The following is a 26,053-nucleotide window of genomic DNA, read 5'->3' on the forward strand; positions in this document are numbered from 1 at the left end:
TTAGTTAAGATAAGTGCTGAATGCATCTAGGCACGAAGCTTACCTTAGGATACTCTTAGAAACGTAGTATAACATTACGATCCGCACGTATGTTAGTTATAACATATTAGACTGTAATTATTCCATTCTATCGCCGTGGCGATGGTAACCGATTGCAATGGATAATAGGCTTTGGCTGTAAGGGCTTTGATGTTCTAAGGTATAAAGTACTAATTTTTTGGAACTAGGATATTAACTAGTTGATAATTACAGGGTTTCACTAACTAAATAACATACTTATCATAAAAAATACACTTTAGCCTGGTTTGCATAATAGTAATGCACCCGTTTTGTAATCGGAAGATATGAGTGCAAATCTCGTACCGGGCTAGTTACAGATATCTAAATTAATGCGGATTGATGTAATAGTAACATACCTGGCTCATGCCCAGTAAATAGGGGTGCAAATCCTCTGTCCGCATAGCCTCTATACACGTAAAGGCTATAGCTTAATAGGTAAAGCAAGCTGCTCATAATAGCTCAGATGAGTGTTCGAATCATTCTGGCCTTAAAAGGTGAGATCTACATCCACTATGCATACTAGTACCCACTAAACCTGTATTCGCCTACTGTAGGCCAGTAATTGGTTAAAAAGGTGGGGGGGGGCGACAGTATGTAACACTACTGCGTATTTACACGTAAAGTTACCAAATACTTACAAAGCAGAGAGCATACTATAAAAATATATTATAAATCAATTTAGCTTATGAATTATATAAGAAAAAATTTATATGTAATTCACTATAGCTTGTTTTATAAAACATTTTTTTTTTTATGTTTTATTCATAAAAAAAAATCCGAGTGCTGGAATTGGTAGACAGGACAAATTTAAGCTTTGTTGACATTATGTCGTGAACGTTCAAGTCGTTCTTCGGATAAGGCTTTAAATAAGCCTAAATAAAATATATGCTATTATTAATAAAAAAGATTATTAAAGTTTAGTAATTTTTCAGCTTTTTAGCTTTATATGTTTAAATTTTACTTTGTTATTCCTTTTTTTAGTATGTATTTTCAATCTACTATAATTTGTTTCGTATATACTTTTGTTTTTCTGATATGCTTTTTAGTTACACAGTTATATAAACATTATATTTTTGTATAACACATGCTTTATTATTTTATTACAGAAGCAAAAGCAGAATTAAACTAGCATTTTAGCTAACATTGTAAGCTGTTAGTTTAAGCTATCATCTTTAGTTATCTTTTTAAACTATCGGTTTAAGTTTTATATCAGCTCTAAGGCCCAATAGTCAAGTGGTTAAGACATAACATTTTCACTGTTCTATGCACGGGTTCGAACCCCGTTTGGGCTTAACAAAAAATAAAGGTTTATAAACTTAAGGGGATATAGTTTAATTGGTAAAACTGCGATTTTGCATATCGTTATTTTAGGATCGAGTCCTAATATCTCCAGATGGTAAAATTAAATTTAAAATTATTATTCATTTATTATTATATAAAAAAATACAAAAGATCATTTTGCAAAAAAGATTGTATTTTATTTTTGATTTCTTTAAAAACAAAAAAAGTATGTTGAGCTTTTTATGTTGCGTCTTTCTAATACCTTATTTATTTGTAAGTTTATTTTCCTTTTCCTATTAAGATTTAAATTTTAAATTAAGTTCTATCCGTTACTCCCCTATTCGTGTATGATAACATGGAAGATCAGAAAGCAGAATTTTGAAAGGATAATAAAGGTAAGTCTGGTGTTTACAGGTGAATAAATACAGTTACTGGTAGTTCTTATGTAGGAAGTAGTACGGTTCTAAACAGAAGAATTAAATGTTATTTAGATACTAATTATCTTAAAACATATAAACATAGGTCTGTTATATACTCAGATATTCTAAAGTATGGTTTAAGTGTATTCAGGTTGGAGATACTTGAGCGTTGTGCTAAAGAAGATGTTACTTTGAGAGAACAGTTTTATTTAGATACTATAAAATCAACCTACAATATACTTAAATTGGCTGGTTCTTCATTAGGGTTTAAGCATTTTTACTCCACTATAGTACAAATGAAGGAAAGAAATAATAATAACCATCCTTTTTTAGGTAGAGAACACAGTGAAGAGTCTAAGTTAAAAATGTCTTTTTCATCTCGTCTATATTCACCAGTTAAATAACTATATCTTGAAACAGGTAAGGAAAAACTTTTTAATTATAATGTACAAGCTGCTAATTTCTTAAAGATTAGTGAATGAACTATTCTAAATATAAAAAGAATGGAGCTGTCTTTAAAAATAGATGAAGTATATTAGCTGTAGATAAATAGGGGTAACTTACAAAAAAAAAGCCCAGGTAGCTCAATTGGTAGAGCGAAACTTTGAAGGTGTTTAGGTTATAAGTTCAAATCTTATCTTGGGCAAGGTGAGTAGATAACCATCGATCTTCCTCTATAGAAGAAAGAGTGGTAATTATATCAGCTAGTAGATACTGGCCACAGTCGAGACATATATAAATCCCACTCCGGTTTAAATAGATTAATGTGGTTTTATTGTACTTTTATTAGGAGCAAGAAAATTTTTAAACAAAAGAGAAATTAGCTCAATTGGTAGAGCAAAATATATCTTGATCAGTGTATTGGGTTAAAGGTTCGAATCCTTTATTTCTTACCCTTTAAAAATTTCTAAGGGGATATTAAGAATTCATATATTTAGTTTAATTTAAATGGAAAAAAATGGGTATGCTGAAATTGGTAGACAGGTCCCGCTTAGGACGGGGTGAAGTTAATTCATATAAGTTCGAGTCTTATTACCCATAAAATTTTTATTTTTATAACTTATTCTATACATAGATTTTTAAATATATTAAATAACTCTTAATCAAAATAAGACTTTTTATTTTTGAAAGAACTATTGTTTATAATTGAAATACTTATTTTAATATGTAGTAGACTAATGGTAAGTCATAAATTTTTGGTATTTACTTATGGGTGTTCGAATCACCCCTACATAGAACAAACAATTTAAGGTGGATATAGTTCAATCGGTAGAACAACTGTATGTGGAACAGTAAGTTCCCTGTTCGATTCAGGGTATCCTCCCAGGCTCAGGCCTTCTCAACGACAATTATAAAAAAAAAAATACTGCACAGCTTCTTTTTGAGCTATGTAAGATCGAAAATATGGCGAATTTAGGTGAGTAAGCCAGGATAGTTCAATCGGTAGAACATTAATTTCATGCATTAAGAATGGGAATTCAATTTTCTCTCCTGGCTTAAAACAACAAAAAATGTTAATTCTATCACTAATTATATCATAACATTATATGGAATCCGTTGTATGAGCAGTGGTATCCTTATTACATTTATATTTATCCCATAAAGTTTATTAAATTCAGCTAATATATTAGCATACACAAAAAAAGCCTGTGCAAAGGCATAAAGGCATAAATATGTTTTTATTTATATGGTTCAAACCCATAGGCAGACTCAGATTTTGTAAATATATTTAAAGTGTGACGGAATATTACTATCCTGTTAAAGATGCTATTGCTTCACAAAGTCAAACATTTGACAACAATACACATATAATACTGTTAATTACAAAGGTTATAAGAATTATCGAGGTAATAGTGCATCAAGGGTAAGAATGGATCTGGTGGTAATAGTGGTGAGGTTAATTCCAACAATATTGCAAAAGGTTTCAGCTTTCTAGGTTTTCTATATAAATTAACGGAATTAACTTATTTTCTAGATGACATAAGAACAAATCTTATAAATGAAATAAATAATAGCCCTATTATAATTACCTTTACGCAAAGAGGTTTTAGAGTTAACAGCTTAACAATACAATGACTATGTGTAAAGTTTGTAATAAAAACATTAGTAGGTTTAATAATATTATAGAGTTTATTTGAAATATTCCAGAGCATCATAGGTATTTCTTCAATAGTGAACGGACTAATCTCAGAATATTTAACATAAGTATTAACGTTTTAGTAACTAGGTCAAGATATTACGTTTGTTGTTATTAAAGGTAAGAAAAGATACTTAAAAATATTAAAAATCTAACTTGTGATATAAAATGTAAGTTATATTTACTTTATTAACTTAAAGATCATAATATAACAGGAAAGTCCGTGATTTAAACATAACTTTGGAGATTAAAGTGAGGCACAAGCCTAGGTAATTCACAGAAAAATAAAAAATAAAAACCTAGCGTGTTTTATTTTATTTAAAAAGAAAGCCTGCATAAATCTTTTTTAGTCAAATCTTACAAGACAAGACTCGGCTTACTGCTATCCAAGTAATTTATAAAAAAAAGTTATATATTTTAAAAAAGATATATATTTTAAAAAAGATATTCTTAACAAAATATACATATATAAATATATAATAATGTGTACATCGTATTTATACATCATATTTATACATCATATTTATACATCATATTTATACATCATATTTATACATCATATTTATACATCATATTTATACATCATATTTATACATCATATTTATACATCAAAAATTTACAATTAAAAAAAATTATTAAAATATCTAATATATTTATTTAACAGATATACTGTACTATCCTTTAAAATATGCCATCTTTATGTGTAACTTTATAATAGTCTATTTTTATTAAACAATGTTATATATACAAACAAATATGTCCATTCTTGAAGTGTGATTCATTACAGGTTGTTTTTTATTAGGTATTATAATTATAAGTATATTGCTTATGTCTAGTAATTATAATGCTAATACTAATTTTTTGGGTAGTACAGCTGGTGAAACCTCTAATCCTAGGCAAAAATTAAGTATAATGTTAATAGCTCAACTTTTACATAATAATGCTAACCCTAATAGACCTCTTAATTACCAGGGTTTTCCTTTAAATCACCCGGGGTACCTAGATAATGAAAAAAAAACTAAGCTGGTCTCTATTATAAGATCTTCCACCATTTCTGATCAGTATAGGTTTGGGTCATCGATTAATAACTTCTATATTAAACACACATATAACTATCCAGTTATAACTCCAGAAATCATAGGTACAGTTTTAGAGGTAGAATCCTTATCTTAAATGGTTTGATTTATATATTAGATAGCGGATATTTTATTAATTATACTTGTGCTATTACAAAGTTTATCTTGTTTTATCTATAATATACAAATTCTAAAATAAAGCATAGGAAATAAGTATTATTTACAAAGATATTCTTTAAAATTACACGCTAAAAATTATTAAAATATCTAATATATTTATTTAACAGATATACTTGTACTATCCTTTAAAATATGCCATCCTTATGTGTAACTTTATAATAGTCTATTTTTATTAAACGATGTTATATTTACAAACAATTATGTCCATTCTGGAGGTATTAGCTATTACCGTGCCTGTATTATTAACCGTAGCTTTTATAACCATAGCAGAAAGAAAAACAATGGCTAGTATGCAAAGAAGAGTAGGGCCCAATGCAGTTGGTTGATACGGTCTACTTCAAGCTTTTGCAGATGCCCTTAAACTTTTATTAAAAGAATATGTTTCTCCTACACAAGCGAATATATTTTATTTTTTCTTGGTCCTATTATAACTTTAATATTTTCATTATTAGGTTATGCTGTTATACCATATGGTCCTGGTTTAATGATACTAGATTACAATATTGGTATACTATATCTTTTAGCTATGTCTTCCTTAGCTACATATGGAATATTATTAGCAGGATGATCTGCTAATTCTAAATATGCTTTTTTAGGTTCTTTAAGGAGTACAGCTCAATTAATTAGCTATGAATTAATATTAAGTTCTGCTATTCTTCTTGTAGTGTTATTAGCAGGTAGTTTAGACATAACTGTTATTATAGAAGCTCAAAGAGCTATTTGATATATAATACCTTTATTTCCTATATTCCTTGTGTTCTTTATAGGATCTATTGCAGAAACAAACAGAGCACCCTTTGATTTGGCAGAGGCTGAATCAGAATTAGTTAGTGGGTTTATGACTGAACATTCAGCTGTTATTTTTGTATTTTTCTTTTTAGCTGAATATGCTAGTATTGTACTTATTTGTATTTTAAACAGTATTTTATTTTTAGGTGGTTATCTTTTTGACTTTAACTATTTCCTTTATCCATATTTATTGTTATTACAAAATATTGCTGGTGATAGTTATATGTCTTTAACAGATAATGAATCTAATTTTAATGTTATTAACTTTGATAATTATAGTACAGTAATAGGAACATTAGTAAGTGGTTTAGTTATAGGTGTAAAAGCTTGTATTATGATTTTTACTTTCATCTGGGCGAGAGCCTCATTTCCACGTATAAGATATGACCAATTAATGTCATATTGTTGAACAGTCTTATTACCTATAGTTATTGCATTCATTATACTAGTCCCTTGTATCTTATATAGTTTTGATATTATACCTTGTAATATTCCTGTGTTATAGGTTATACTATCTTTTATAATGTATACTACGTTAAAACTTGTTATATTTAGAAAAAGGTAGGTCTTAAACCTATTTTATGAGAAAAGATGTAAAAATCCTTCCTTTTCTCTCTAGTATAACAAACCCCAGTTTATGAGTTGACATCTAATTGAAAATTGCATACCAGCCGCAACCTGGTTTGTAAGGGAGAAGCTTTTTAAAGGTTAAACTTTATAAAGATTAAAGCCCAATAAAAAAAAAAAAAAGATATAAAAACTTGTACAAGAATCTTCCATCTTTAAGGTTTTTATATAAAATAAAAAACTCTTATTAGTTTAACGGTAGAACAAAAAGTACCTAAATTATATATCTAAATTGAATTTTAGATAACAACACTAAAAGAAATAAAGAATAGAATTACGCTTTTTACCTTAATATATTTATGGTGTGAATTAAATATTAACATATAGATTATATGTTTATACTTATGGAGTATTTATATGTTAGATTATATATGCAATAATAGGCTATACAATACTCCATAGAGAGGTACTTATCCTATTTTTTTATTATAAATGTTATTATTATCTTTACTTTTAATTCCGATTTTTGGTGTAGTTGCAATATTAGTGAATAAAGAGAATGGAGTTTCATTAAAAATGTTAAATTAATAGCTCTAACTACCTCTATAGTTAATTTATTCATTTCTTTAATTATTTTCATTTTATTTGACTTTAGTACAAATCAATTTCAGTTTGTACAAGAATACCATGAAATAAGTTATTTTGATTTTTATTTAGGTGTAGACGGTTTATCTATCTATTTTGTATTACTAACTACAATAATTATCCCTATATCTTTATTATCTAATTGAACATCTATTTCAAAAGATGTAGAGTCTTATGTAATAATAATACTATTGTTAGAAACTTTATTATTAGCAGTTTTCTTGGTATTAGATATTTTACTTTTCTATATATTCTTTGAAAGTATATTACCACCTTTATTCATATTAATTGGTATTTTTGGGTCAGATAATAGAGTAAAAGCGAGTTTTTATTTATTTTTATATACATTGTTAGGTTCTCTATTTTTATTACTATCTATATTGGCTATGTCATCTATTATGAGTACTACAGATTTTGATACTCTTTTCAAAGGGAATTTCGTTTATTTAACACAACTTTTCCTGTTTTATGGTATATTTATAGCTTTTGCAGTTAAAACACCCACAATTTTTTTAAATACTTGACTATTGAAAGCTCACGTTGAATCACCTTTAGGAGGAAGTATTATTCTAGCTGCTATTGTTCTTAAACTAAGTTTATATGGTATCTTTAGATTAATATTACCGGTATTACCTAAGGCTTATATGGAGTATACTTATATAATTTATTTAATAGGTGTTATTACGATAATCTATGCTAGTCTTAGTACTTTAAGAACAATTGACGTTAAAGAACTGATAGCTTATAGTTCAGTTTCTCATGCAGCAGTTTATCTTTTAGGGGTATTTAGTAATAGTTTACAAGGGATAGAAGGAGGTATTAATTTAGGACTAGCACATGGATTGGTTTCACCTGGGCTATTTATATGTGCAGGTGGTATATTATATGACAGATCACATACAAGATTAATAGCTTTTTATAGGGGAATGGCTCAAATAATGCCGTTATTTGCAATATTCTTCTTTATATTATGTCTTGCTAATTGTGGTGCTCCCTTATCTTTAAATTTCATAGGAGAGTTTTTATCACTTTACGGAGTATTTGAAAGATCCTCATTGTTTGGTGTATTTGCTAGTTCTTCTATAGTCTTTTCAGCAGCATATACTATGTATATGTACCAAAAAATAAGCTTTGGAGGGGCATATTCAAGAATGTTTACAATTAATATACCAGATTTAAATAAAAGAGAGTTTATGGTTTTATTAACTTTAGTAGTGCCTACCGTTATTTTTGGTATATACCCTGCAGTTATATTAGACGCTATTCATTACTCGGTTACTAATTAATTTATTCACTTGATCTTAATATCATTGATTGTACTGGACCAGAAACTTGAGAAAATCTCTTTGATGTTAAAGATTGACCCGAGACTGGAAACTCTTCTGGTATTGATTCCTTTGGAGAACCATCTGACCCTGTACCTGGGAGAAGATGTCCTGCCTGTTTAGAAAGAGGTCAAACAGTATGAGTGATACCTGGTAAGTGTTGTTGTGTTTGTGGTACACCAGTTAACTAGTGTACCCATTTAATTTTATTAAATTTTTCTGGTTTTACATTAATTATTTAATGAAAAAAAGGGGGGTATATGGTATAAATTTTTCTATGTTTATAAAGGTTCGATTCCTTCACCCCCTATGTTTTTAATCTATAAACATGTAAATTTAACCTAAATCTAACTTTAGCTAAATAAGAGTAAAAAAAAATATTTTATTTTTTAATAGTATAGCATACCGATGTCTCTTTCCCTTTCGCTAATTCTTTAAGGTTTCCCTGTTCAAGTGAAAAAACCTCATATGGTATTTTTAAATAAACCCTGCAGAAGGTAGAGTTAATTGTTAATTATATATAATATCTTTTAATAGAATATAGAGATATTCTATACTTGAAAATTTAGACATATCTTAATGTAATTTACGATAAATAATCTACAAACCATCTTTTATATTATAAATACTCATTTATTTTTCTAATGGTAAATTGTCTTTATATCATATTTGCAATCTAGCGTAGATACCTTAAACTAAAAAAAAAGTATACAAATGTATAGTATGTATGAGATAATATTTTTTTAAGTAATCTTATGCAACAATAATAAATTATTTTACCATTTACAATAGCTAAACCATAAGTAATTTACCATTCTATTTTTCTTTTAGAATAACTAAACTATATTTTATACTTGTAGTAAAAATAAATAACTTTAAACATGTTTAACTATATTATAAGTCCCCTTGATCAATTTGAAATAAGAAATCTATTTAGTGTAGATACACCTTTATTAGCGAATATTAATTTATCAATTACAAACATAGGTCTATATATGACTATAGCTGCCTTTTTAGCGTTTTACTTTAGTATTTTAGCTACAAACCATTCAGTAATTACTCCTAACAAGTGATCTTTAAGTCAAGAAACATTATATGCTACTATACATAGTATAGTAATAAACCAAATTAATAATAAAAATGGGCAAGTTTATTTCCCATTTATGTATGCATTATTTATTTTCATTTTAATTAACAATCTTATTGGAATGATACCATATAGTTTTGCATCAACATCTCATTTTATCTTAACATTTTCACTTAGTTTCACAGTAGTATTAGGTGCTACTGTACTAGGGTTCAAAGAACATGGGTTAAAATTCTTTTCTTTATTTGTTCCAGCAGGATGTCCTTTAGGATTACTACCTCTTTTAGTGTTAATAGAGTTCATTTCATATTTAGCTAGAAATGTTTCTTTAGGTCTTAGATTAGCAGCAAACATAAAAAGACGAGACGAGATTAGTGCCTCAGACTTATTGTGTAAAAGAACCAAACTCCGGGGAAGCCCTAAAGCTCTAATAACTAAGGATAAGACGGAAACTTCTTATCTGGCCTCGCTAATCACGAAGGGTATAGTAAGATCATTAGAGATACTAGTAATAGTAATGGGTGATCGCGGATCTAAATCAGAATACAAAAAGTCATTTTATTTTTATTTTCTGTAAAAGAGCAACGAGTAGACGGTTCTTCCATTATATTAAAATAATGGTAAGGTGTACTCTAGTCGCCGGGAAATCCGGTTCTTGGAAGAAATTAAGTAAATCAAGATTAAAGATATCACATTAGCCTATCCTTATATTTTTTTGTACGAAAGTTTATTTTAAAACACCTTTAAGAAAGGATAAAATATATACACTTTTAAATAAAGAGACAAAGTTTATATAAACCTTTAAAGAAAGGATAAATTTGTGAGCGACTATCAGGTCATATGTTATTAAACATTTTAAGTGGATTCACATATAATATTATGAGTTCTGGGTTCATTTTCTTCCTATTAGGGCTGTTACCATTAGCATTTATAATTGCATTTTCTGGTCTTGAATTGGGTATTGCCTTTATACAATCACAAGTATTTGTGGTTTTATCATGTTCTTATATAAAAGATGCATTAGAATTACATTAATTAAAGTTTGTTAAAGTAAATTACTATGCTTTTTTTTATAAGTTTACTGTATTTTAAATGTATAGTAACAATCTATATTTAAAACAGATATTATACTATATTTAGCGATGGTAGGTTGTATAGTATTAACTTTGAAAGAAAAAAAAAGAGTACTAGTAGAGGAATAATTATGGTTGGATAACTGTTCTTAAGGGTGCAACTCCCTTGACTCTTGTATAAAAAATACTAATACATTATTATTTAATATATCTAAATCAATATTAAATATTCTTTTAAAAAGTAAGATATATCTTATATTAATATATAGTGTGTAAGATATTTTCAGGTATCTTATACATTAAAAATTACATAAAATAAAAACATTAATTTATAAAAAATTAAAACAATACACCTTTATGATTTACACTTAATTTAAATATTTAAAATTATTAATAATATTTATATAGATCAGATAAGCATATTAGTGTAAATCATAATTTTATACTATATAAAAAAAAGCATTAAACAATAAATGAAAAATGAGATTATTAAAAAGTCACCCCATATTAAGATTAGCTAATTCTTACGTAATTGATGCACCACAACCTATAAATTTAAGTTACTTATGAAACTTTGGTTCTTTATTGGCAGTTTGTTTAATTATACAGATTATAACAGGTGTAACTTTAGCAATGCATTACAACCCTAGTGTAGCAGAAGCATTTAACAGTGTTGAGCATATTATGAGAGATGTAAATAATGGATGATTAATTCGTTATTTACATAGTAATACAGCTTCAGCATTTTTCTTCATAGTTTATTTACACATAGGAAGAGGTATGTACTATGGGTCATACAGAGCACCAAGAACTCTAGTATGAACTATTGGTACTGTTATATTTATTTTAATGATGGCTACAGCATTCCTGGGTTTGTCAAATAGCCCAAAATGGTTTCAATTCAAACATAACAACAAAAACAACAATGTAAACAAATTCAACTCTTATTATAGACCTGGTATTTCTACAAATGTAAATAAATCAAATACAATAGGTAGAAGACATTTTTCTGTGGCATCCCCGCGGAGATTAGTTAGTGAGGAGTTAACTAAATTCATGTCTGAAAAAAATCTTAATCCTATTTTTATATATGAAGATCTATTAGATAAAACTGTTAAATCTAGAGTTTTGAATGATACTCGTGGTCTTAGTGGTATTTATTTAATATTAAATAAAGTTACTTTTGATTATTATATAGGATCGGCTTCAACTAGTAAATTCTATGCTAGATTTTCTAACCATTTATTTAATTTTAATGGTAGTAAAGTAGTTAAGAATGCAGTAAAGAAACATGGTATATCTTCTTTTGCATTTATAGTCTTAGAATTGTTCCCTGATATAGTTGATAAAGAAAACAATAAAAAATTGTTGGATTTGGAAGACTTTTACTTAAAATCTTTATTACCAAATTATAACATATTGACTGAGGCGGGTTCAAGTTTTGGTTATAAACATAATGAAACTACTAGATTAAATATGAAAGCTAATTATAGTGAAGAGCGTAGATTAGCTATAGGTAGTTTAAATAAAGGTAAAAGCCTTTCTCCTAGTACTATTGAAGCAATGAAACAATCTGCTTTAAATAGAATAAAACCTATTTATTCAGATAAGAGTATTCAAAACATAAAAAAAAATTCTAAAGCTATACTTGTTTATAACATGGACTATACAGTGTATGGTGAATTTCCTAGTATAACAGAGGCATCTAAATCTTTAGGTTGTTCTTCAAAAACCATAACTCGGGCTTTGCAAACACAAAAAAAAATATTAAGAAGACGTTGAATTATTAAATATGTTTAAAAATTGTTGTAGATTTGTTTTGAAATTATAGTCCTACGAGTAAAATTTTTTATGCAATTTATAAGAAAAAATAAAAAGTAAAGTAGAATAGCCCGACAGGGTTATTGAAGAAATGTTTATATTTCTTTGGCAATGTTAGTGAATACGATCAAAGAATTGTTAGTTTTGTTTTATTTAGATAAAGGCTAACCTTAATAAAATATAGAACTAAGAGTTAGAGATCGTCGGTTATTTATATGATCGCTACAGGCTGGGTCACTAATGGGTATCTGAAATGATGCTTAATGCACAGTCGGAATAATTAGTTATATAATATGACTAATAGAATATACGAATTCAAAGTTATTCTAGCTTTTTATAAATGTCTTTTAATTTATATTAAGTATATTTGTATGTATTACCATACGGTCAAATGAGCCTGTGAGGTGCAACAGTTATTACTAATCTTATGAGTGCCATCCCTTGAGTAGGACAAGATATTGTAGAATTTATTTGAGGAGGGTTTTCTGTAAACAATGCTACTTTAAATAGATTCTTTTCACTACACTTTGTACTACCTTTCGTATTAGCCGCTTTAGCACTTATGCATTTAATAGTATTACATGACACAGCTGGATCAGGTAATCCTTTAGGTTTATCAGGTAATTATGACAGAATATCTATGGCACCATACTACTTATTTAAAGATCTTATTACAGTATTCTTATTTATATTCGTATTATCTTTATTTGTGTTCTTTATGCCTAATGTGCTAGGAGATTCAGAAAACTATGTAATGGCAAATCCTATGCAAACACCAGCTGCTATTGTGCCAGAGTGATATCTTTTACCTTTCTATGCTATATTAAGATCTATACCTAATAAATTATTAGGAGTTATTGCTATGTTTTCTGCTATTCTTATCTTACTGTTATTACCTATAACAGATGTAAGTAGATCTAGAGGAATGCAGTTTAGACCTTTAAGTAAAATAGCTTTCTTTATCTTTGTAGCTAATTTCTTAATTTTATGCAATTAGGGGCTAAACACGTTGAATCACCATTCATAGAGTTTGGTCAAATATCTACTGTTATTTATTTCCTATATTTTTCTATAGTAATGTATGGTGTTACTCTAGTTGAAAATACTTTTATTGATCTTAATAACAAATCTAACCCGGTTTTGCCATCAGTAAGATAAATAAATCTTCTATCTTTTCAGGATTTAGTATATTAAATATGAATCCATTTAAATTTTATTACTTCAATTCTAATTTACCTAAGCCTCATTCCTTTGCAACTGTAGCCTTACATTCTGATACGGGTTTATTAGATATAGTATCAGAAGTAGGTAAATTGTTACCACAGCTATCTAATTTTATTGGTCAGTTTGATACTACAGTTGTTAAAACAGGGGTTAATGTAATTACTGATACAGCAGGTAGTATGAGTATAGATGTTCCTAACAGTATGTCAGATGTTGAAGCTAACAAAATTAGTACGAGGTTAGGTATAATTGATCGTCTTATAACAACAAGAGGTCAAGAAATAAACACTTTACTACAGAAGGGACTACAACTATCTAAAGTTAAAGCAGAAAATCCTGAGCATGTTTCTCAATTATCTGATCAAATACAGGAATTTAGGAGATTGAATGAATTATACAAACATTAGTATTTATGAGTTAAACGGTCTACTCTACAGTAACTCTATCTGTTAACGGGTACTGTGTTTTTCTTAATAAGAAAAACGAAATGCAAATGTTATGTTAAAATTTAATAAAAAGATTAGGTTAATAAACTTGTTATATTTTTATAGAAAAAGGGGTAGGTTTTAAAGCCTATTTTATGAGAAAAGATGTAAAACCCTTCTTTTTCTCTCTAGTATAACAAATCCCAGTTTATGAGTTGACACCTGACTGGAAAATTGCATTATAAATAATGTTTATAATGTAATGGGGAGAAGAGCTTTTGGAGATTAAAACCTTTTTTTGTCTAAAGCCCCTTAAAACCAAAATAAAATGAATTATTTATAAACATAGCTTGAGTATTAAAATATAAAAATATAAAAAAAGGGGGGGGGGTATGTTGCATAAGACTATGCATTTTGGTTCCAGATCATAAATATAAGGTTCAACTCCTTCATATCTCTTATAATACAGGAGTATTACAAGAGATAATATCTTTTTATATTAATAAATATAATATTTTATAATAATATATAGTAGGCATTTAAAAATGTCTTACACACACACATCAAAATTTTTGGTTAATTTTGATGTATGAGACATCTAAAAAATCTTAGAGATAAAAAAGTTTTTTTAGTTTTTATAAATAAGAATAGTGGATTATGAAATTATATATATATATAATGTTAAACTTAAACAGGAGTAATTTTCAAGCTCATCCTTTTCATTTAGTATCTCCTTCACCATGACCTCTTTATACATCGATTAGTTTATTAAGTCTTACTACATCAGCAGTTTTATCCTTCCATGGATTTGCTTATGCAGAATATAATTTACTTTTAAGTATTACATCTTTAGTATTATCTATGTCATTCTGATTTAGAGATATTATAGCAGAGGGTACTTATATAGGTAACCACACTCTTGCTGTACAGAGAGGATTAAACCTAGGGGTAGGTTTATTTATAGTAAGTGAAGCTTTATTTTTCTTAGCTATATTTTGAACATTTTTCCATAGTGCTCTTTCACCTGCAGTTGAATTAGGTGCTATGTGACCTCCTTTAGGTATAGAAGCTATAGATCCTTTCGAATTACCATTAGTAAATACAGTAATTTTACTTTCTTCAGGGTTTACTGTTACATATGGACATCATTTTTTAATTAATGGAAAGAGAGGTAAAGCTTTATATGGTTTACTATATACTATAATATTAGCAGTAATATTTACAGGTTTACAGGGTGTGGAATACTCAGTATCATCATTTACTATTTCAGACGGAGCTTTTGGATCATGTTTTTACTTTGGAACAGGGTTAATTATGGAGCCCCTATTCTATTTATTTGATTTAATAAAAAAAAAGAAAGAAACTTAAAATTTATTCCATTTAAAAGTATAAATCTCTTGCTATTAATAATACAAATAGGTTTAAAGCATAGATAAATATATAACGATTCTAAATTTACAAAATTAAATTAACAAAGAAAATTAAAATAAATATAAGACAAAGAATAAACAATTTCTTTTAGAGTAAATAGAATAGAAAATAGGGTAAATTGCATAAAACTATTAAATATATAATACAATATGCAGCCAAGTATAAAGATATTCCCTTCTAGAAGAAAAGATTATGGGGAGGGAGTCATATTTATAAAGGTTCAACGACTAGTAAGTTTGTTTGTTATAAACAAAGGATCTTACCTTAAAACCCTACAATTAAATATTTTATTTAGTTGATGACATAGTCTAGACCATTTTATAAAAATGGGAGTGAAGGAATTCTAATTCTTTTACTGTAAAAAGTCCATGGATTACATGTAATGATAGGTACAGCATTTTTAGCTGTAGGTCTGTGACGTCTATTAGCATATCATTTAACAAATAACCATCATCTAGGATTAGAAGCTGGTATACTTTATTGACATTTTGTTGATGTTGTATGATTATTTTTATTTGTATCGATATATTATTGAGGATCTTAAACTTAAATATTTAAGTTTCCAAATATACTATATTTTAAAGTAATGTAAAGAAAAATAATTATATTTAACTATAAATTTTTTAGTTTAAACTAAAAATAATAAAAAAAAATTAAACCAAAAAAAAATGTTAATTCTATCACTAATTATATTAATATTATCTAATTCTATTACATTAAGACGAGATAAATCAATTCTGTACTCAAGAGCGACAATAACTATCTTAGTTATCGCTTCTCTAATTTCATATGATAACTTAAACTTTTTATTTTTAAATAAAGGTATAGGAATTTTCGGCGGATTATTTCATGCTACATCCATTACTTCTATATTTCAAATATTTATAATGTTAATTAGTGCGGCAGTATTATTATTAACATCTTTTTACCCTAGAAAAGTTTGACTTAGAGAATATAGTTCTATGGATAAAATACTATTTACTAAACTTATTTATTATCAAACTGTTATATTAAACAAAATGGGAGAACAATACAAGATTATAGAGTATTCTTTAATCATTTTATTTATTGTTACTGGGGGTATTTTTTTAGTATCTACTAGTGATTTAGTATCTATCTTTTTAGCGATAGAATTACAAAGTTATGGGTTGTACCTTCTATCTACTATCTATAGAGATTCAGAACCCGCAACATCAGGGGGTCTTATGTACTTTTTACTGGGTGGTTTATCGTCCTGTTTTATACTTTTAAGTACAGGTTTACTGTATGCAAATACAGGTACTACGAACTTAGACAGTCTATATATTATTACTAGTATACATAAAATAAGTTGAAATGAATATTCAAATCTAAGTGTAGTAGGACTGGAAAACTTATCTAGCTTACTATATTGATACGAATCCTACTATATAGATATCAGTTTACTATTTATGGCTGTAGGATTTTTATTTAAAGTTTCAGCTGCTCCATTCCATTTTTGAAGTCCTGATGTTTATGATGCAATACCAACTGTTGTTACAACTTTTGTTGCTATTATTGCCAAAATTTCTATTTTTATTTTCTTATTGGAATTGGTACACTACACAAGCAAATCCTTTTTTTGACTCTGATTTTAGTTGAACTATGAGTTTATTAATCAGCTCTCTCTTATCTTTAATCATAGGAACTATTGTAGGATTAACACAAAAGAGAATAAAAAGATTATATGCCTTTAGTACTATATCTCACGTCGGATTTATATTATTAGGTTTAAGTATACACACAGTAGAATCAACACAAGCATTTATGTTTTATTTAATACAATATTCTATTTCTAACTTAAATGCTTTTGTATTAATAATAGCGATAGGTTATTCTTTATACTGTTACGTGTATAAAGTTAAGGCTACAGAAGATAAAAAGGAAAATGATAATAATGATAATCAGGATATTGATAACCTAAAGGATATTGATAACTCTCCAATTCAACTTATTGATCAATTAAAAGGTTATTATTACATAAACCCTGTATTATCCCTAAGTTTAGCTATAACTTTATTTTCTTTTGCAGGAATACCACCATTAATTGGTTTTTTTGGTAAACAGATGATTTTAAGTGCAGCTATTGACAATGGATACATTTTCATGTCACTTGTTGCTATATTAACTAGTGTTATTAGTGCGGTATATTATCTAGCAATTATAAAACAGATATTCTTTTATAAACCTGATTACGAATTAAACAATGAACTAACTGATTTTAAAGCAGAGAGTTTAATCACTGAAAAAGATATTACCATTAAAAAAGTAAATATTAAAATGCATAACATAGTCTTATCAAGTTCCTTGAGTTTAACTGTATCCATTATAACATTAATAATAACATTATTTATATTTATCCCTGAAAGTTTATTAAATATGTCTAATATATTAGCTCTAATTTTTTAATATTTTTTAATATTTAAATGACATCAACAACCTTTTTTATTATATTTATACCTATATTATCTTTTATTTTATTATTCGTAAATTTACTATTAGCACCCCACAATCCTTATCAAGAAAAAGATAGTGTGTTCGAATGTGGGTTTCATTCTTTTTTAGGACAAAATAGAACACAATTTAGTGTATCCTTTTTCATATTTGGTCTCTTATTCCTTTTATTTGACTTAGAAATATTATTAGTTTATCCATATAGTGTAAGTGGGTATAATAATGATATTTATGGCTTTAGTAATGATGATTTTTTTCGTGTTACTAACCTTGGGATTTATATTTGAATTAGGTAAAAATGCATTAACTATAGATAGCAAACAAACATTAACATATCATAGTAAAGAGGCACCTGGTTCAAAAATTTTTCTGGGGGAACCCTCACCAGTCGCTCTACTAGAAAGTGGGCCTGGTTTTTTCTTAGGTATGAAGTCCTTTTATTTGAGAATAAAAGGAGTCACTTATTTTATTTTCCAGGCGTTACATTACATATCTTCTTAGCAAATTATTTACTAAGAAGACCCTTTGTATAGTGGTATCATCTATAGTAATAGGAAATGTTGTAAGGTATTTTGCTATTAAGTATGGTGTAAATACACCTTTACTATTACATCCTGTGCTATTTTCATCTGCAACTGGTATTAGTTCATTTTTATCTATAGCAAGTAAAATTACTATTGAAATGATATTCAATATATTTGATAATAAACAATTCGCTATGATTGTAGATGAGCACCCTGTTGTATTTAATACCAATGAATTAGATATAAATTTTAAGTCGGACAACAATAATGATGGTTTGGGATCTAGCGCACCTAAAACTAATCTAGATACTACATTCTCCCAGAACAAAGTGGAAGAGGTATCTCTTCCCCCCGCTGGATTTTAGTAAACTAGATAATTTACTGAATGAGCTAAAAGGAAATATTAATACCATTAATCAAGAAAGATTAAAAATTATAAAAAAAGAAATTAAGGTCCAAATAGATCTTTTACAAGGGTTAAGTTCTGAAGCTCAACAACAACATATACCAAATTATCTTAATTTAATAGCTAATTTTCGTTCATTAAGGGAATTTAGGGAATTTAATGATGTAAAGCCTGTTGTAGACAGTTTATTTGAAATAATGCGTAATGATCTGCACGCACCTGATAAAGATTTACTAGAATCAAACCCTGAAAAGTTTTGAAAGGATAAAGTTAAACATGTTAACAAGGTGAGGGAAAACACCAATTTACAATGTAAGGTAATGAAGAACTATATTAAAGATAATAATGTTTTATCACATGAAGATAAAATTCACTTCTTTACTGCTATTAACAAAGTTAAGAAAAACACAGCTATTATAGCTGATGCAGATAATTCTATCGTTAAAAAACAGATTGATAATTCTGTAATTTTAACAGAATTAAATAGAAAAATAAATAAATAACCTCTAATCTTATAGGAGGAATATCCACGATATAGTCTTGCATAAATATCTTATATAAAAAGTATAGTAAATATATTATATCGTAATTATATTATAGCGTAATAACTATATATATTTAAGAATCATTTTTATGATATTTTTATTTGCCATATTAAATTGTATAGTTATAACTTTAACAGAAAAACTTGTCAATAACTCAAAGTACTTTGTAATAGTAAATTAGCTCAATTGGTAAAAAAAAATAAATTAGCTCAACTGGTAGAGCATCCGTTTTACACGCGGCAGGTTAAGTGTTCGAATCACTTATTTATTATTTGTTATTATTATAGCTACAAATATGAGTATTAAGCTAAATCGTTCTAATGCTTAAGTATTAACCATTGATATATCATTACCTTTAGTACTTGCACAGAATAGTATTTTTAATAAATCATTGTTTTAAAGAAAATGTTTTTAATCTATTTAGTATATAGATTAAAAATAGCATATACAATTTATATGGGCAAAATAAAGTGGTATTTAAAATTTTACTTTAACAAAATATTTTTTTTTATGTAGTAGATTTGTGTGTGGGAATGTTCCTTTTTAAATAAGTTTATTAGATAGCCGTATTTATTCATAAAGTATAAAGAGATAGCATACTTTTGTTTTTTCAAGCTGGTATGTAAGGTTTACCATTTAAATTTGATTTAAGGTATATCTTTAAAAACTTTCACGTAAATAGGTAGTTATTTCAAGTATATTATATGTAACTATTAGGGTGTACTTAATCTTTTGTAATATTTATATTAAAACACTATGCTATTAGAATACTACAACTCTAAGGTTCTATCACAAACCTCTTAATGATACTATCTATAGCTTTTTTTTATATATAGCTAATGTAATTAGCTATAATGTAAAAATATTTTAATAAAAAGTAAATAGGTAATAAGTATTATTTGTGATAGACATAATTTATAAATATAGGTGTTAAACATAATATGTGTAAGTTCTAAAGAATGGTAACCCTAAATTTTAGATAATGGCAAGTCTAAATTTTAAAGAATGGTAAATATAAATATTAAGTACTGGTAAGTTTAAACTACTAACTGTGGAAAATCTAGATACTAAATAATGGGGAATCTAATAGGTGTCCAATCTATCAGGTATACAATATATTAGGTGTAGAGTATTATTAAAAGACTAATTAAAATAATAAAATTCATTTGATTAATTAAGAGGGTTTAATAATCACTTACTTATGTGTTATAAGGATAAGTGTTAAAGTTCGTTTTTTAATTAAAAAGCAAAAGCAAACTAAAAGCAAAAACAATAACGAGCTAAAATGCTTGAAATTGCAAGGGAAATAATAATCTTTTATTACCCTAATATTAAATCCCTTAGAAAGTTTGTATAAATATCTTTTTTACGAGGTATTAAGGAATCGAACCTCTATAAACTTATAAAAGTCTATACCATCTATACCCTTTTTTTTTTGTATAATATAAAAATTGTCTAACACAAAAATTAAACTATACAATAAAGCTACTAAACCTATAATACAGGAATATTACCAATTATACAATCAGAGGTGTGTGTTATCAAGTCACTGTACTAGCTTATAAAAAACTATTACAGTTCCCCCTTGATCAACTAAACCTACTGATCTTGCTGCTACCGCAGGTCCCTTATAGGATCAACAAAACCTACTGATCTTGCTGCTATGGCTGCCTGCCTCGCAGCATTGGAAGCTTGTATTGCGTCTTGTGATGCCCTATCAGCCAAATGGTTAACATACAACCGCATTTGTACTGATTGGAGACCCATGCTATTTGTTATTCCTTCGGTTTGAGTATGGGCTGAATGATATGCCTGTTGTGCGTTATTAGCAAACATTCGAGCTTGACTTAAAGGTACGTTTGCAGTAGAAGTAAAGGAAGCATACCTTTCGGCTACCCGAGCGGATTCAAATGCTGCTCTTGCTGACTCGGAAGCTTTTAGTACTTCTTTCTGCGCGAAATAATAATCAATATCTTTAGTTGTTACCTCCGGTAGATTATAAGAATGAGGTCTCAACCTATTAAGCTCTGAGGCTCAAAAATTCAACTTGTTTATTTTATCTATCCTAGCTGGTAAGTTCGGATCATCGTAAACCCGGTCATGAGCATGATCATAGTTCTGTAGAGCCTGCGTAAATTCTTCCTGGGCATTACTGTACCTACTACGTAATTGGTTATGTTGAAATATACCTTTGTCGTCCGGAGAACTGGTCATAGCAAATGTAGGAATGTCTTTATCAACATCGCCACTATTGTTCATGTCATAACCCGAAAAATGAAAGTCTTCACTTGTATAGGTCAAAAAGTTATAAACTCATGAAATAAAATCTATTTGACCCGTGAAAAGTAAATATAGATTTTCAGTTAAGAGATAAAAATCTATAGAATAAAAAAGTGAATAATAACCAAAGATTAAGCTACCTAATAAAGTAGCTAAAAACGTAAAGATTAAAAAAACTAAATATACAGATATAAAAAAAAATTTTTTCTATAAACTTTAATAGAAAATTACGATAATTAAGAATAGTACTTACTATTTGTTTTTTTTTTACCCAACAAAGAATAAAAAAAAGAGTTCATATTAATAAACAAAAGACTGTGGAAAAAAATCTTGTGAGAATCTCTAAATAGATTTTCTCAAGTTTCTGGTGCAGTACAATCAATGATATTAATATGCAGTGAATAAATTCATACAACATTACCAATACTACTAATATTGGCCTTAAATTCAATAACTTCTTCTCAAATATACTCAATAATATTTACTAATATTGAGAATTCTACAGAAGACTTTAGAATATCACTAGATAAAATATTACCCTTATTTCTGTATGAAATTAATGATAGAGAAATAAGAAGTGCTAATACAATAACAATGTTATCAAAGTATGAGTAGAATAACATATAAAATATTAACCCTACTAAAATATACAATGCATAAGATGTTATTACTCCAGTATTTAGTTTACCTATATTACTACTCATGTTTAATAGTAGTTTCTCTAGTCCATATGGTCCTAAATATTCTATGGATCCTTTATCTAGTACTTTAGTTGTTTGACCCCCCTAGTTTTAATAGAAGACCTGTAATGAATCTGTTATAGAATAGTTCTATTAAGAAACGTTGATTAAAGAAACTAAATATGTTGTAACCCACTCTAGATAATTTAAAATAAATTAATATAAGAGATAAATATTCAGATAATACAATAGAAATAACACTCAATGTAATAGTAAATATTAAAGGTAATAATTTAAATACTGTTGGTACTCCAAACTCCGTGTCTAACAGTATTTCATGAGAAGGGTGTATAAACAAGGCATTGTCTGAAAAGAACCCTGAACCTAATCCTATAAATATATCTTTTGTTATAAAACCAAAGAATATAGAGAATACAGCTAAAATCATTAACGGTAAGCTCATAAAGATATCACCTTCATGTGCTTGTTTATAATTGATTAAAGGTCCATTAGGATTAGTTAAGAATGTTAAATATAATACTTTTACAGAGTATAATGTGGTAAACATTGCTCCTATTGTGGCTATTATATAAACAACTGTACTAGAAAAATGGTATTGTCCATATGCAGATTCAAGTATTAAATCTTTTGAATAAAACCCAGTCATAAAGGGGAATGCTACTAAACTTAAGGATGCTATAAGCATTACTGAGTATGTAAGTGGTAAGAAAGATCTTAACCCTCCATATCTTCTAAAATCTTGGTTATCAGCTACAGCATGAATAACCGACCCAGCTCCTAAGAATAAAAGTGCTTTATAGAATGCATGATTAACCAAATGAAATAAAGCTATGTTGTAACAAGATAAACCAACAGCTATAACCATCATTCCTAATTGACTCATTGTAGAATAAGCTATAACTTTTTTAATATCTTGTTGGAATAAACCGATTAGAGAACTAAATACAGTTGTAATAGCACCTAATCATAAACATAACATTAATACTGTTGAACTATATTCTATTAAAGGAGATGAACGCATTAATAAATATACACCCTGCTGTAACCATTGTAGCAGCGTGTATTAATGCAGACACAGGTGTAGGACCTTCCATCGCCATAGGAAGTCAAACATGAAGTCCAACTTGTGAACTTTTAGCCATGGCTCCTATTAATAGACATATTCCTACTAGAGTTACAATATTTTCATTCATGTAAGGAGCCAGAGAAAATACAGTAGCATAATCTAAATTACCAAACGATCATATAATACCAAACATCCCTATAGTCAAGAAGCAATCTCCCACTCTATTAGTTAAAAAGGCTGAAAGAGCACTTTGGTTTGCTGCTATTCTAGTAAATCAAAAACAAACTAAAAGATATGAACAAACCCCTACACCCTCTCAACCGACGAACATTAATAAATAGTTATTAGCTGTAACTAATATAACCATCATAAAAGTGAATAAGCTTAAATAGCTAAAGAACCTTTGGTTATGAGGGTCATTAGCCATATAACCAATTGAATATATATGTACTAAAGAAGAGACGATTAGTACAGGTATAAGCATAGAAACTGTTAAGGAATCAAAATGAAATCCTCATCACACATTTAATGATTCAGAGTCAATTCATCTAAATACCTCAATGGACACAGGTATATTATTATATCCAACTTCAAAGAAAGCTACTACAGCTAATAGGGTTGTTAATACAACCCCTGTACATGTAATGACTTGAGCTCCTGAGACTCCGATTTTTCTACCAAAAAAACCAGATGCTATTGATCCTAATAGTGGTAAGATAATTATAGCTAGATACATTATTTAAATTCTATTGCAATACTACCTCTTAGTCTATAAAAAGCTACTAAAATACCTAAACCTATAGCAGATTCTGCTCCAGCAATGGCAATAATATAAATAGCATAAGTTTGACCTAATATATCGTCAAAGCTAAGTGAACTAACCAAAATTAAAAATGTAATAGCTAATAACATTATTTCTATTGAAATAAGCATTAAGATAATGTTTTTTCTATTTAAAACAAAGCCTAAAATACCAATGGTAAATAAAATTAGTGATAAATTCATTGTATAAAAAAAATAAGTAATGTCTTTATAATATGCTTTTTTGTATAGATCCTCTTATCTAAGAATCGAACTTAGATATATAATTTAGGAAATTATTGTTCTACCGTTAAACTAATAAGAGTTTTTTATTTTATATAAAAACCTTAAAGATGGAAGATTCTTGTACAAGTTTTTTATATATTTTTTTTTTTTATTGGGCTTTAATCTTTATAAAGTTTAACCTTTAAAAAAGCTTCTCCCTTACAAACCAGGTTGCGGCTGGTATGCAATTTTCCAGTCAGGTGTCAACTCATAAACTGGGATTTGTTATACTAGAGAGAAAAGGAAGGGTTTTTACATCTTTTCTCATAAAATAGGTTTAAGACCTACCTTTTTCTAAATATAACAAGTTTTAACGTTAAATATTTTTTATGTTTAAATAAACGGATTATGGATTCAATTTACCAAGATAACCATGAAATCTAAAATAAGAATATTAAATATTACCTTTTAGGACGTTTGGAAGGTCTTGATTCTTCAGACGAAGAATCTTCACTTGAAGACTCTTCACTACTATCTGGAGGGTTATATTCATCTTCAGGTTGTATATTTAGCACCTCTCTTAGATATTGTAGGTAGTTATCAAATTGGGCAACTTCACTCCTAAGGTAAAGAGATTTACTTAGTAAGTTTGCCCTTTGTTCTTGAGACAGAATAATCTCATCACTATTTAACTTTATAGCAATATCATTGAATTCCTTTGCCATATCTCTACGGATCCCAGAAATTCTACGGTAACGTTCAGGCGACAATTCTGAACTATCTTCTTCTTGTGTTTCAGTTAAATTACTTTGCTCTAAACTCGCACGTTCTTTTGAAGATTCATCTTGTTCATGCCTTTTTAAAGAATCCAATCTAGCTTGATCATCCTCCCTTTGTAAAGAATCCAATCTAGCTTGATCATCCTCCCTTTGTAAAGAATCCAATCTAGCTTGATCATCCTCCCTTTGCTGTAAAGAATTTAATCTAGCTTGATCATCCTCCCTTTGCTGTAAAGTTGCACCATCTTTTGAAGATTCACCTATTTTATTCACTCTCAAAGACTCTAATCTAGCCTTTTCAAGATCATTTTGAAAAGTTTTTTCTTCAAACTCTCTAGAGAGTTTTTCAAGTTCTTCAGGTGTTAACTCAGGAGTAGTCTCTTTCGCCTTACCCTTACCTTTATCTAATTTCTTATTTTTAGAATCATTATCTTCAGGTTCAGAATCATCTCCATCAGGTCCAGGCCCAGGCCCAGGTCCATCCGGGTCATCAGGATCATCAGGAAGATCATTATCAGAACCATCTTGACTTTTGTTATTATTAAGCAATGAAATTAACTGAGGAATAAGAGTCCCTCACTCAACAATAACAGGTATTAAATCATCATAAAACTTTATTACATTTTCATTAAACTCTAACATTAAATTATAAAACTCTGCGATTCAACCATAAAACCTTAACATTGGATCAAAAAACATTGATGTAAAATTATA

General features: G+C 28.0%; 8 non-coding genes across 8 annotated transcripts; all 8 read left to right on the forward strand.

Moving 5' to 3' along the window:
• The first annotated feature begins 298 nt into the window (after nt 1-298).
• Nucleotides 299-369, forward strand: N0V89_012700. The gene has a single exon. It is a non-coding gene; the product is annotated as a tRNA-Thr (tRNA).
• Nucleotides 370-477: 108 nt separating this feature from the next.
• N0V89_012701 lies at nt 478-550 on the forward strand. The gene has a single exon. It is a non-coding gene; the product is annotated as a tRNA-Met (tRNA).
• Nucleotides 551-1,279: 729 nt separating this feature from the next.
• N0V89_012702 lies at nt 1,280-1,352 on the forward strand. Its single transcript has one exon. It is a non-coding gene; the product is annotated as a tRNA-Glu (tRNA).
• A 28-nt stretch (nt 1,353-1,380) lies between these two features.
• N0V89_012703 lies at nt 1,381-1,452 on the forward strand. Its single transcript has one exon. It is a non-coding gene; the product is annotated as a tRNA-Ala (tRNA).
• An 881-nt stretch (nt 1,453-2,333) lies between these two features.
• Nucleotides 2,334-2,406, forward strand: N0V89_012704. Its single transcript has one exon. It is a non-coding gene; the product is annotated as a tRNA-Phe (tRNA).
• Nucleotides 2,407-3,011: 605 nt separating this feature from the next.
• On the forward strand, nt 3,012-3,084 carry N0V89_012705. The gene has a single exon. It is a non-coding gene; the product is annotated as a tRNA-His (tRNA).
• A 101-nt stretch (nt 3,085-3,185) lies between these two features.
• Nucleotides 3,186-3,257, forward strand: N0V89_012706. The gene has a single exon. It is a non-coding gene; the product is annotated as a tRNA-Met (tRNA).
• Nucleotides 3,258-19,685: 16,428 nt separating this feature from the next.
• N0V89_012707 lies at nt 19,686-19,758 on the forward strand. The gene has a single exon. It is a non-coding gene; the product is annotated as a tRNA-Val (tRNA).
• The last annotated feature ends 6,295 nt before the right edge of the window (nt 19,759-26,053 follow it).

This window comes from Didymosphaeria variabile (genome assembly GCF_027946475.1).
Source record: "Didymosphaeria variabile strain IMI 356815 chromosome Unknown scaffold_11, whole genome shotgun sequence".
Lineage (NCBI taxonomy): Eukaryota > Fungi > Ascomycota > Dothideomycetes > Pleosporales > Didymosphaeriaceae > Didymosphaeria > Didymosphaeria variabile.